General features: G+C 51.7%; 1 long non-coding RNA gene across 1 annotated transcript; it reads left to right on the top strand.

The window, feature by feature from the left end:
• The first annotated feature begins 777 nt into the window (after positions 1 to 777).
• Positions 778 to 9,244, top strand: LOC132668668 (uncharacterized). Its single transcript, XR_014137770.1, has 5 exons — positions 778 to 897; positions 1,388 to 1,546; positions 3,578 to 3,696; positions 7,679 to 7,781; positions 7,927 to 9,244. It is a non-coding gene; the product is annotated as an uncharacterized LOC132668668 (long non-coding RNA).
• Positions 9,245 to 10,458: the final 1,214 nt, after the last annotated feature.

Genomic DNA, 10,458 nt, shown 5'->3' with positions numbered 1-10,458 from the left:
GTTCATTTGTGATTGTTTGCAGGTTGTGTCATGTGTGTATGTTATGTCTACGCTGGATACAGGCCCCTGAGACCAAGGTCTGTCTTCTAGTTTTTGTGAATCACCATCCCCCTCCTCCACAAACCACACCACCCCCCCCACCAGGAAGAACTAGCACCTACTACGGGGCATTGCATAACACAGACAAAAATGCTTGTAAATAAGTTACCATTACTGAGAGTCCGAGGTTCACCCCCACTGTGAACCAACACTGTGGAGGGAAAAGCTGAGGTTCAGAGCCGAGGAACACGTAGAGAGGGGGCTCTTTGTTAAGAACAGACCAGGCATCTATTTGCCCGAGAGGGCTGTCAGAATTACCAAAAAAAATTGGGAGGCGTGTCCCATAGCCTCATGGGACACATGCACCTGGGAAGATTCTTCACAGACCTGGCAGATAGCGGGAACGACAATTGCCAGCCATCACATCACCCTGCCATAGCAGATCAGTGCACAAGAAATTAGAATCCGAACATTTTGCTATGGCTTGGCGAAATCTAAGACAGCTTTTTTCCAGAAGTCTTTTACTATGAGATTCCTTGACGTGGCGACCCGTCCAACTTAAAGGATTTATTCGTGTTGTCAGCTTTTCAGAAAGGTATTTCTTGAAACAAAACAACGAAAAACACCGACTTCGAAGGGAGGGCGCACATTGTAGAGGTCGCGGGAAGACCAAGGTGCGGGGTGGCTCCTGGCCACCAGGGGGCGTGGTCTCCCCGGTCCTCGGCTGCAAAGCCAACCGTGGCGACCGCAGCCCGCCCCGCACTGTCACACGGCCCGCAGCCCCCTCCGCGAAGCCCGGGTCCGGGGATCCAGGTGGGCACCAGGCCTCTTCTCCCACTTGGGCATTTCCTGCAGCGGGTATGTCTGGGGTGCAGAAGGCCGGGAGCGGCCAGGCCGGGAGGAGGTCAGGTTAAATTACAGGCTGGGCGGGAGTGCTGTGCTGGCGGCTTCGCCCAGGAGCCAGGAAGGCGGTGGTGTCTGGGGCATGACCTCGGGTGGCTGTGGTGCTGGATGGGCCGCTGGGCAGAGTCCCACCGGCGAGGCCACGGAGAGCGTGGGTGTGGCAACCACAACAGAGACGCGGGGGTGGGGGTGGGGGGCATCGTGTGGTGCGACCCGGGCGAAGTCCATGCTTTGCGGCGAGGTCCGCCCTGGTCTGGTCTGGTCTCCCTTCCTCAGCATTACCTTCTCTGGGAGGAGCTCTTCTCCCGCCCGGTGACCCGCTCCTCCCCCCGGGGGACTTCCTTCCCCCTCCCATCCACGCACCCAACACAGGTGAGCGCCCGCTGTAGCCGCTAGTCTTGCGCCTCCGTGGCTTTACTCGTGCTTTTCTCCCCGCCCTTCTCAGCCCGTCCAGGTTTCACCATGCCTCAGTGAGGCCCTGGAGCCTCACCAGCTCCAGGAAGCCCCCTCTGATTACTCCAGAGTGAGGAAAAGGGTCTAGTCGGCCCCATATACGGTTATATCCCCAGCGCCTAAAACTATGCCTGGCACAAGTGGGGGCTCGGTAAGTATGTATTCGCTTGAAGGAATGAGGCGATCTTGTGTGACTTCACAGCTTTTTTTTAAAGATTTTATTTTTTTAAGTTTATTTATTTATTTTGAGAGAGAGAGAGAGAGAGAGAGAATGCATGTGCACGAGCAGGGGAGGGGCAGAGAGAGAGGAGGACACAGAAACCGAAACAGGCTCCAGGCTCTGAGCCGTCAGCACAGAGCCTGATGAGGGGCTCCAATCCATGAACCACGAGATCATGACCTGAGCCAAAGTCAGACACTTAACCGACTGAGCCACCCAGGCGCCCCATTTTATTGTTTTTTTACGTCTATTTATTTTGAGAGAGAGAGAGACAAAGAGAGCACAAGCAGGGGAGGGGCAGAGAGAGAGGGAGAGAGAAGATCCCAAGCAGGCTCCACGACGAGAAGACTCAGGGCTCCGTCCCACAAACTGCAAAACTGTGACCTGAGCCAAAATCAAGAGTCCCACACTCCACCAACTGAGCTAGCCAGGCACCCCTGATTTGACAGCTACGATTGCCCAAAACTTTCACTTGGCACATCGTCAAGTCCCGCCTGTGACATCTGTCCTACTGAACTGTTGTGTTTATTACCACTGGATGCTTGCTGGTTGGATTAGGCAGGGCTCTCGAGCTGGAAGGGCCAGAAAGGAATTTATTGGCTCATTGAACCACACCATCAGGGGATAGGCGGGAAGGGTTGAGCCTGCTTCAGGGACAACAGGAACCTGGGATTATGTCAGGACGCCCTGCCGCTCATCATGGCTTCTCTCTTTGATGTCTTTATCCCTGCTTCTGCAAACTGGCTTTCTCCACCCAAAAAATGACTGTCAGCTAGCCCAGATTCACATCCTTTGCGCTCGCCCGTCCAAGAGGAATAGGATTTTCCTCCCTGGCTCCAATTTTATTTTATTTTATTTTATTTTATTTTATTTTATTTTATTTTATTTCTTTTGTTAATGTTTGTTCTTTTTTTTTTAAATTTTTTTTAACGTTTATTTATTTTTGAGACAGAGAGAGACAGAGCATGAACGGGGGAGGGTCAGAGAGAGGGAGACACAGAATCCGAAACAGGCTCCAGGCTCTGAGCTGTTAGCACAGAGCCCGACGCGGGGCTCGAACTCACGGACTGTGAGATCATGACCTGAGCTGAAGTCGGCCGCTTAACCGACTGAGACACCCAGGCGCCCCTAATGTTTGTTCATTTTTGAGACAGAGTGTGAGCGGGGGAGGGGCAGAGAGAGAGGGAGACACAGAATCGGAAGCAGGCTCCGGGCTCCGCGCTGTCAGCGCAGAGCCTGACCCGGGGCTTGAACTCACGAACCGTGGGATCATGACCAGAGCCGAAGTCGGACGCTCAACTCACTGAGCCACGCAGGCACCCCTCCAGCTCCGATTTTAAAATCCTGACAAAAACTTCAATAGGGCTTGGTTTTTCTGGATCTCATGCCTTTTTCTTGCACCAACCACCGTGGCCAGAGGCAGACACGGAGAATAATCGGCAGCTCGTACCTGAATGGCAGAGTTGGACGAGAGAAGGAGGAGTTGAGCCCCAAAATGTGGATGAGAGAAACAGACGTGGCCACTCAGAAGAGCTGGGGCCACCACCCTGTGGTGATTTGTGATTATTCTCTGTTATTGAGGACAAGGACGGTACATGCCCATGGTGCCCTTGCTGAAGACAAGAACTTGATGAATACAGGCTGATTTATAGGAGAGGAAGGTGTGTGTGTGTGTGTGTGTGTGTGTGTGTGTGTGTGTGTGTCTGGGTGGTGGAATCTCGGGTGGATCTCCCCTGCACTTTGCATGAACCTGCAACTGTCCTTCTTGTCCCGGCTGCTGTGGGTGAGGCCGTCTGTTCAGGGTGTGGATCTAGAGAGAATTATGGCTTAAGCTGTCGCTTCTGGATTTCCTCCTGAGAAAATCTTCTGAGCCCAGCAGCGTAATACTGGCTTTTTGTTTCACAGGGGGAATGGCTCTATGGCTGGTTTTTCTATTTGTGTTGTTGTTGTTTATTTCGGTAGAGAGCAAGAGGGAAGTTTTGGACGATGGCGTCTTCCTCGGACGGTCCCAGGAGTGTGGCTGTTTTGAAAAATCAGGCGTTCCTGCCAGAGGCGCTTCAGGCTTTCAACAGCCCTCTTAGGTAACACTATTCACCTAGTTTCTCTGATGAGGAAACTGAGGCTCAGCAGTACACGCCCAGGTCACGGAGCTATAGGAAGTAGGGAGGACAGAAAGACGCGTCTGGATTAGGAAGCGTGCACCAGCGGCTTTGCCTGCCTCTGATCATTTCATCTACACAGCAGGTGACAGGCTTGCTGAAGTGTAAATGCCTTGCCCAAGGTCATAGAGGCCAGTGAGCCCTGGGATTTGTTGATTCCAAGTCCCTACTATTTTTTTTTTTTTTTTTTAGTGTTTATTTATATTTGAGAGAGAGAGGGAGACAGAGTGTGAGCGGGGGAGGGGCAGAGAGAGACAGAGACACGGAATCCGAAACGGGCTCCAGGCTCCGAGCTGTCAGCGCAGAGCCCGACTCGGGGCTCAAACTCACAAGCCGTGAGATCATGACCTGAGCTGAAGCCGGACGCTCAACTGACTGAGCCACCCCAGCGTCCCTCTACTATTTTCACTTCCTTACACTTGTGGCTTTGGTCTCTGTCGTGCCTCCATTGGCGAATCTGTAAAATGGGGGTGATGACAGTCCGTACCTCATGGTGTTGGGGGGGGTGGGTAAGTAAAATGACACCCGGCCTGCAGTAAGAGCTCTGTAAGTGGACGCTATTGTCACTGTTTTTGTTATCGCACTGCAAGACCTCCCTCAGGATCACGAGTCGGACCACTCCCTGTGGCGGGAGAACCAGATCCCGTGGGAGCCCCCTCCGGGCCCAGGTGCTCCTGAGGCCCAGCCGCAGGTGCCTGGGAAAGTCTGCGACAGTAATAAAGGGAACAAAGGCTCCAGGTGCTCGGCTGAAGCTTTGTCTGGCTCAAGGCCTGTTTCCTGCTCGATCAGGTTGCTCTTGGCTGGCTGGGCTCCGGGAGCTGACCCCTCCCCCCTGCCCCTGCCCCTGCCGCTGCCCCTGCCAGCCGAGGGCTGAGGGCCGGGCCTGGTGATGCAGGACGGGGCCCAGCTGGGCAAAGCACTTCCTTTTTAGAGCCCAGCCTTGGAGTTTGGCTGGCTGAAGCAGGAAGCCTTGAGACACCAGGCCCTCCCTCCAGCTCTGTGGTTTCAGTGAGCCCCCCTCCCATCCTCCTTAGGTGGGGTGGCCTTGGGGGGTAGAGCCCGGGGCTTGAATGCCAGCCCAAGAATGGAGCCGCAACCCGAGGCAAACTGTCTTTCTCTCTGCCTCTCGGTTTTCCTGGCAAGGATGTTCAGAAGGTTGTGCTGGTTCATGGAGAAAGCCCTTGCAAGCCCTAACGATTCCCTGGGGCCCCCAACACTGCCTGTAGGAGACGGAGCTTCAGACCCGGTGGAGGGTGATCCTAGTATAACACAAACTGGGGCCTGTCTCCCTCTGCTTCACCCCTACAGCAACCCCGGGCTGCCCACCCCCCTCCCTGCGCGGCAGCTCTCGGTCAGGACCTTAAAGAAAGGTCCTTGACCGGGAGTTTATTCCTGCCTCAGGGCTTTTGCACTTGCTGTCCTGTTGCCCCGGAACACAGTGTGCTCCGTGTGGCTGTCCTTGTCGCTCAGGTTTGAGCCCTTAGATGTTGCCTCCTTAGAGAGGCCTTCTTTGTCACCCTCTGAACTAGCCCCTGCCTTGTCCCTCACTTTCAACCTCATCCTGTTTTCTAACCCTCAGAGGACTCACCTCCGTCCCTCAGAGTTTCTTTTTTCTTTTTTTAATGTTTATTTATTTGAGAGAGAGAGAGAGCACACGATGAGAGAGGGGCAGAGAGAGAGGGAGACACAGAATCTGAAGCAGGCTCCAGGCTCTGAGCTGTCAGCTCAGAGCCCGACACGAGGCTCGAGCCCATGAACCGTGAGATCATGACCTGAGCCAAAGTGAGACGCTCAACTGACTGAGCCACCCAAGCGCCCTTCTCAAAGTTTCTTGTTCTGATTTATCTCCCTTTTTTTTTTTTTGTATTTTCTTTAACTTATTTTTTTAATTTACATCCAAGTTAGTTAGCATATAGTGCAACGATGATTTCAGGAGTAGATTCCTTGGTGCCCCTTTACCCATTTAGCCCATCCCCCCTCCCACAACCCCTCCAGTAACCCTCTGTTTGTTCTCTGTATTTAAAAATCTCTTATGTTTTGTCCCACTCCCTGTTTTTATATAATTTTTGCTTCCCTTCCCTTATGTTCATCTGTTTTGTCTCTTAAAGTCCTCATATGAGTGAAGTCATATGACACTTGTCTTTCTCTGACTAATGTCACTTAGCATAATACCCTCCAGTTCCATCCACGTAGTTGCAAATGGCCTCTTTTTTTTTTTTTTAATTTTTTAATGTTTGTTTTATTTTTGAGAGAGAGAACGTGTGTGCACAAGCAGGGGAGGGGCAGAAAAAGGGAGACAGAGGATCCGAAGCAGGCTCCGTGCTGACAGCAGAGGAGCCCAACGCAGGGCTCGAACTCATGGACCGCGAGATCATAACCTGAGCCCAAGCTGGGTGCTTAACCCTGACTGAGCCACCCGGGCACCCCAATCTCCCTTTTTCTCGTCTGCCTCTCCGCTGGAATCTACGCCCCCTGAGGGGAGGGCCTCTCTGTCTTTCCTTCCACCGTCTCCCCAGCCCCAGAGCTGGGCCTAGCACTGGACAGTCGGGTACTCCCTGTAGCTGTCACCAACCGTGAGGCCCGCCTCGGGATGAAGGTCTTGGTGTCTGTTCCCGTCCGCACTTCTGTGGAGGCAGCTTTGCGGGTATGAACGCACTTCAGATTCCCAAAGCACTTTCAAATAAATGCACTGCCTCGTTGGTACCTCATCTCACAACTCAAACCCATTGTTCCACTGGGTCATGTTACAGATGTGCGTATATTCAGGCTCACTGCATTGGGGTGTGGGGCGGTAGCACTCTAATCTCCCAGATTCTCGTAGGCTCTGGGTTGTTCTAGGACTCTGTTGATGCAGGTGTTACCTTTAGGTCTCAGCCAGGGAAACTCTAAAACGCCTGCTCTCTTCCATGGCTGGGACATCCCACTTTCTCTTCTGCTCTCGGGCCTTGGAATTAGAGCAGGACCTCTAAATAGCACAGAGTACTTAGTACTTAGCATTCTGCCCTCTCAGGTGCACAGAGTACTTAGTACTTAGCATTCTGCCCTCTCAGGTTCACGGATATTCGGCGGCAAGTGAGGCTTGGAGGCGAAGGGACCCAGCCTCCAGGAGAGTGGCGAAGGCGGGTCTAGAACTCCGCTGCAGAACCCTCCGGTCGGACTCCAAGCCGAGGGCCCGGCTCACCACGCGCATCTGTATGCGGATTCACTTCCAGCTGCCTGGGGGGTGGAGCTCTTCATGGTCTAAATTGTTAAAATCGTAATGGCATCTTTAGGTGCCTTTATTAAGCTCATTAAGGGCTTATGAGGTCTTGCCCTGGCTTTCGGCTGGATCCTGCAGCGGGAGAGGGAGGCGAGGCTCCCAGCTGTGCCCATGTGATGGCGTGCATGGAAACTCCTCAAAGGACAGCAGAGATCCATACTGACTGGGAACTCGGCAAAGATAAGCCCGCGTGGGTGTGCAGGGACACATAGGCACCGTCTGGAAGGATGTGCTTCAGAATGCCAGCAGGGCCATGGGGCGCCTGGGTGGCTCAGGAGGTTAAGCATCTGACCCTTGGTTTCGGCTCCGGTCATGATCTCACGGCTTCGTGGGTTCGAGCCCCACATCGGGTTCCTCCGCGCTGAGGGTGCAGAGCCTGCCCGGGAGTCTCTGCCTCCTTCTCTCTCTGCCCCTCCCCCACTCACATTGTCTCTGTCTCTCTCAAAATAAATAAATAAACTTAAAAAAAAAAAGAAGAAGCATGCCAATAGTGGCGTCCCTGGGGATGGCCTTCTGAGTGATCTTTCAGTCTCTTCTTTATGTTTTTTGGAACTGTCTGAATTTTTTTTTTTTTTTTTATAATGAGCAAGCATTTCCTTTATAATCAGAAAAAGAAATAAATAGAGTCATTTTCATCTTGAAAAGGAATTGAAGACAGCCCCTGAATAGAAATAAAGGAAGGGGAAGAGTGCTTATGAAGTGCGTGATCGGTGTTTTCAGTCGGATCACTCAGGGGGACGTCCCGCAGGTACAATCGGAGTCAGCCGCTCTGGGCGGGGGCGGGGGGGGGGGGGTGGGTGCGTTCAAAATATTAACGTAACAAGGGCTGATTGGACTTCTTCTATGAATGAGGCCCATCATTATCATCCCCTCGGCCCCCTCTCTCTGGGCAGCGCTCCTCTTTCTCAGGATCCCGGTGATTAACGTCACAAGCCCTTCCCGGAGACGGTGCAGCGAGACGCTGGAGGAGAACCGAGAAGTGAGACGTCAGTGAGTCAGAACTCATTCAAAGCCCCGGAGTTTCCCGGCTGTTACCTTCCACGCCTGGGCCTATGAGTCAGGGTCATCTCGCCCCCGTTGTGTGTGGTGCCTACATGCTTCCCTGCCCTGCTCTTCCGGGGGCCCCATCCCAGCCTTCACGCGTGCACACACACCGGCCCCGGCCGGCCCCTCGTCCCCTGCCGCGTGTCCCGGCGAGGGTGCGGGTGCAGGCGCGCCCGGCTTATTCACTCACCCCCGGGGGGTGTGCACGGGCCCCTTGGGTGCTGAGCTCAGGCTCCGCACGGCCAGAGACGAACCGAAAAAAGAAAAATAAATATCAGTACTTCCTTTCCCATAAATGTTGCAACAGTCTAGCTGTAGCTTAGAGCGTATATTTTTTTAAGTCCATTTATTTATTTGGGGGGTGGGAGGGGCAGAGCAGGAGAGAGGAAGAATCCTAAGCAGGCTCCATGCTCAGTGTGGAGCCCGAGGGGGGGCTCCTATCCCACCACCCTGGGATCGTGACCTGGGCCCGAAGCAAGAGTTGGACACTCAACTGACTGAGCCACCCAAGTGCCCCTTATGGCAGGTATTTTGTGAATAATCAGAATTAACCCACATGTGTGGCGTTAGTGGTCTGTATCCAGAGAACAGAATACTATGGAGGTACTAAAAAGAGTGAAGTAGATTATGTAAAGTGACATAGAAAATGGTCATTTTGGGGGTGTCTGGCTGGCTCAGTCAGGAGAGCATGTGACTCTTGATCTCGGGGTTGTGAGTTTGAGCCTCATGTTGGGTGGAGAGATTAGAGATTACTTAAAAGTAAAATTAGACATTCTTTTTTTTTTTTTTTAATGTTTTTATTTATCTTCGAGAGAGCCCAAGCAGAAGAGGGGCAGAGAGAGGACAGAAGATCCAAAGTGGGCTCCACACCGACAGCAGCAAGTCCGATGGGCTCGAACTCATGAATGGTGAGATCAGAACCTGAGCCAAAGTCGGATGCTTAACCGACTGAGCCACCCAGGCACCCCTCACAAGTGTTTTTAAAGAAATACATAGTCATTTCACAAAAATGAAATGTCATATATGGTAGGACAAAATTAAATATTATAAACCAGAAAAATTATTTATGGTTCTGCATAGATATAAAAATATTATCAAAACATTCATATTATCCCTTCAAATAAAAAAATTAAACATTCTTTAAAAAATAATTTAAGAAAAAGAAAATGGTCAGTTTAATGGTCAGTTTTAAGAACATCATGTGTACATGATGTTCTTGTTCCTGTGAATCTGTATTATGACTTTTTTTAAAAAAATTTTTAAATGTTTTTATTTATTTTTGAGACAGAGAGAGAAAGAGCATGAACGGGGGAGGGGCAGAGAGAGAGGGAGGCACGGAATCCAAAGCAGGCTCCAGGCTCCGAACTGTCAGTGCAGAGCCTGACGCGGGGCTCAAACTCACAGACCATGAGATCATGACCTGAGCTGAAGTCAGACGCTTCACCGACTGAGCCACCCAGGCGCCCCGTATTATGACTCATTTTAAAAAGTGGATATCTGGGGCGCCTGGGTGGCTCAGTCGGTTGGGCATCAGACTTCAGCTCAGGTCACGATCTCGCGGTCCGCGAGTTCGAGCCCCGCATCGGGCTCTGGGCTGATGGCTCAGAGCCTGGAGCCTGCTTCCGATTCTGTGTCTCCCTCTCTCTCTGACCCTCCCCCGTTCATGCTGTGTCTCTCTCTGTCTCAAAAATAAATAAAATAAAATAAATAAAATAAAAAAAAAAGTGGATATCTTCCCATTGTAAAAAGATAAAACCTCCAGAAAAATTTAGACAAAGACCTGAAATTTAGACAACGACCTGAAAAGCCCCCATCAGGACCCGCATCCATCAGGACAGGCCAGGTTATGCTCTAGTAACAAATACCTCTGAACATCTCAGTGACTTAAAATAACAAAGATTTATTTCTTGCCCACGCTTCATTCCCAGCAAGGCTCTCAAAGGCTCGTCTCTTTGTAGTCATCAGAGCCCCACTGTCATTGTATGATGTCACTGTCCCCATGTGAGACTTCAGGGTTCACCACTGCAGGGGAAGAAAGCCTAAGAACCACACACGGGTTCTCCAATGCCTTCCCCAGAAGGGGCGCATGTCACCCTTCCTCACATTTCATTGGCCAAAGCAAGTCACATGGCCACCTAACTTCCGGAGGAAGTATGATCCTCGGAAGTATACTCAGAAGGGAAGAGAGCTGGAGGAGTCCATGAGCCCTGGTGACGTCTACCGCCCATGCCTAACCAACTGCACCCTTCCAGGCCTTGTTCACACTGATACACAGAGTAGTTTTGCAGTAATTTCAAAATATAACCCAGATTCTGTAGTCAGACAGACCTAGGTTTGAATCCTAAGTAAGCTATCTACCTGCTGTGTTCCCTGAGATAAGA

The sequence above is a fragment of the Panthera onca genome, chromosome B3, assembly GCF_046562875.1.
Source record: "Panthera onca isolate mPanOnc1 chromosome B3, mPanOnc1 haplotype 2, whole genome shotgun sequence".
In the NCBI taxonomy this organism is placed as follows: Eukaryota; Metazoa; Chordata; class Mammalia; order Carnivora; family Felidae; genus Panthera; species Panthera onca.
The sequence above is the reverse complement of the archived record's forward strand: the minus strand, read 5'-3'. Positions and strand labels throughout refer to the sequence as shown.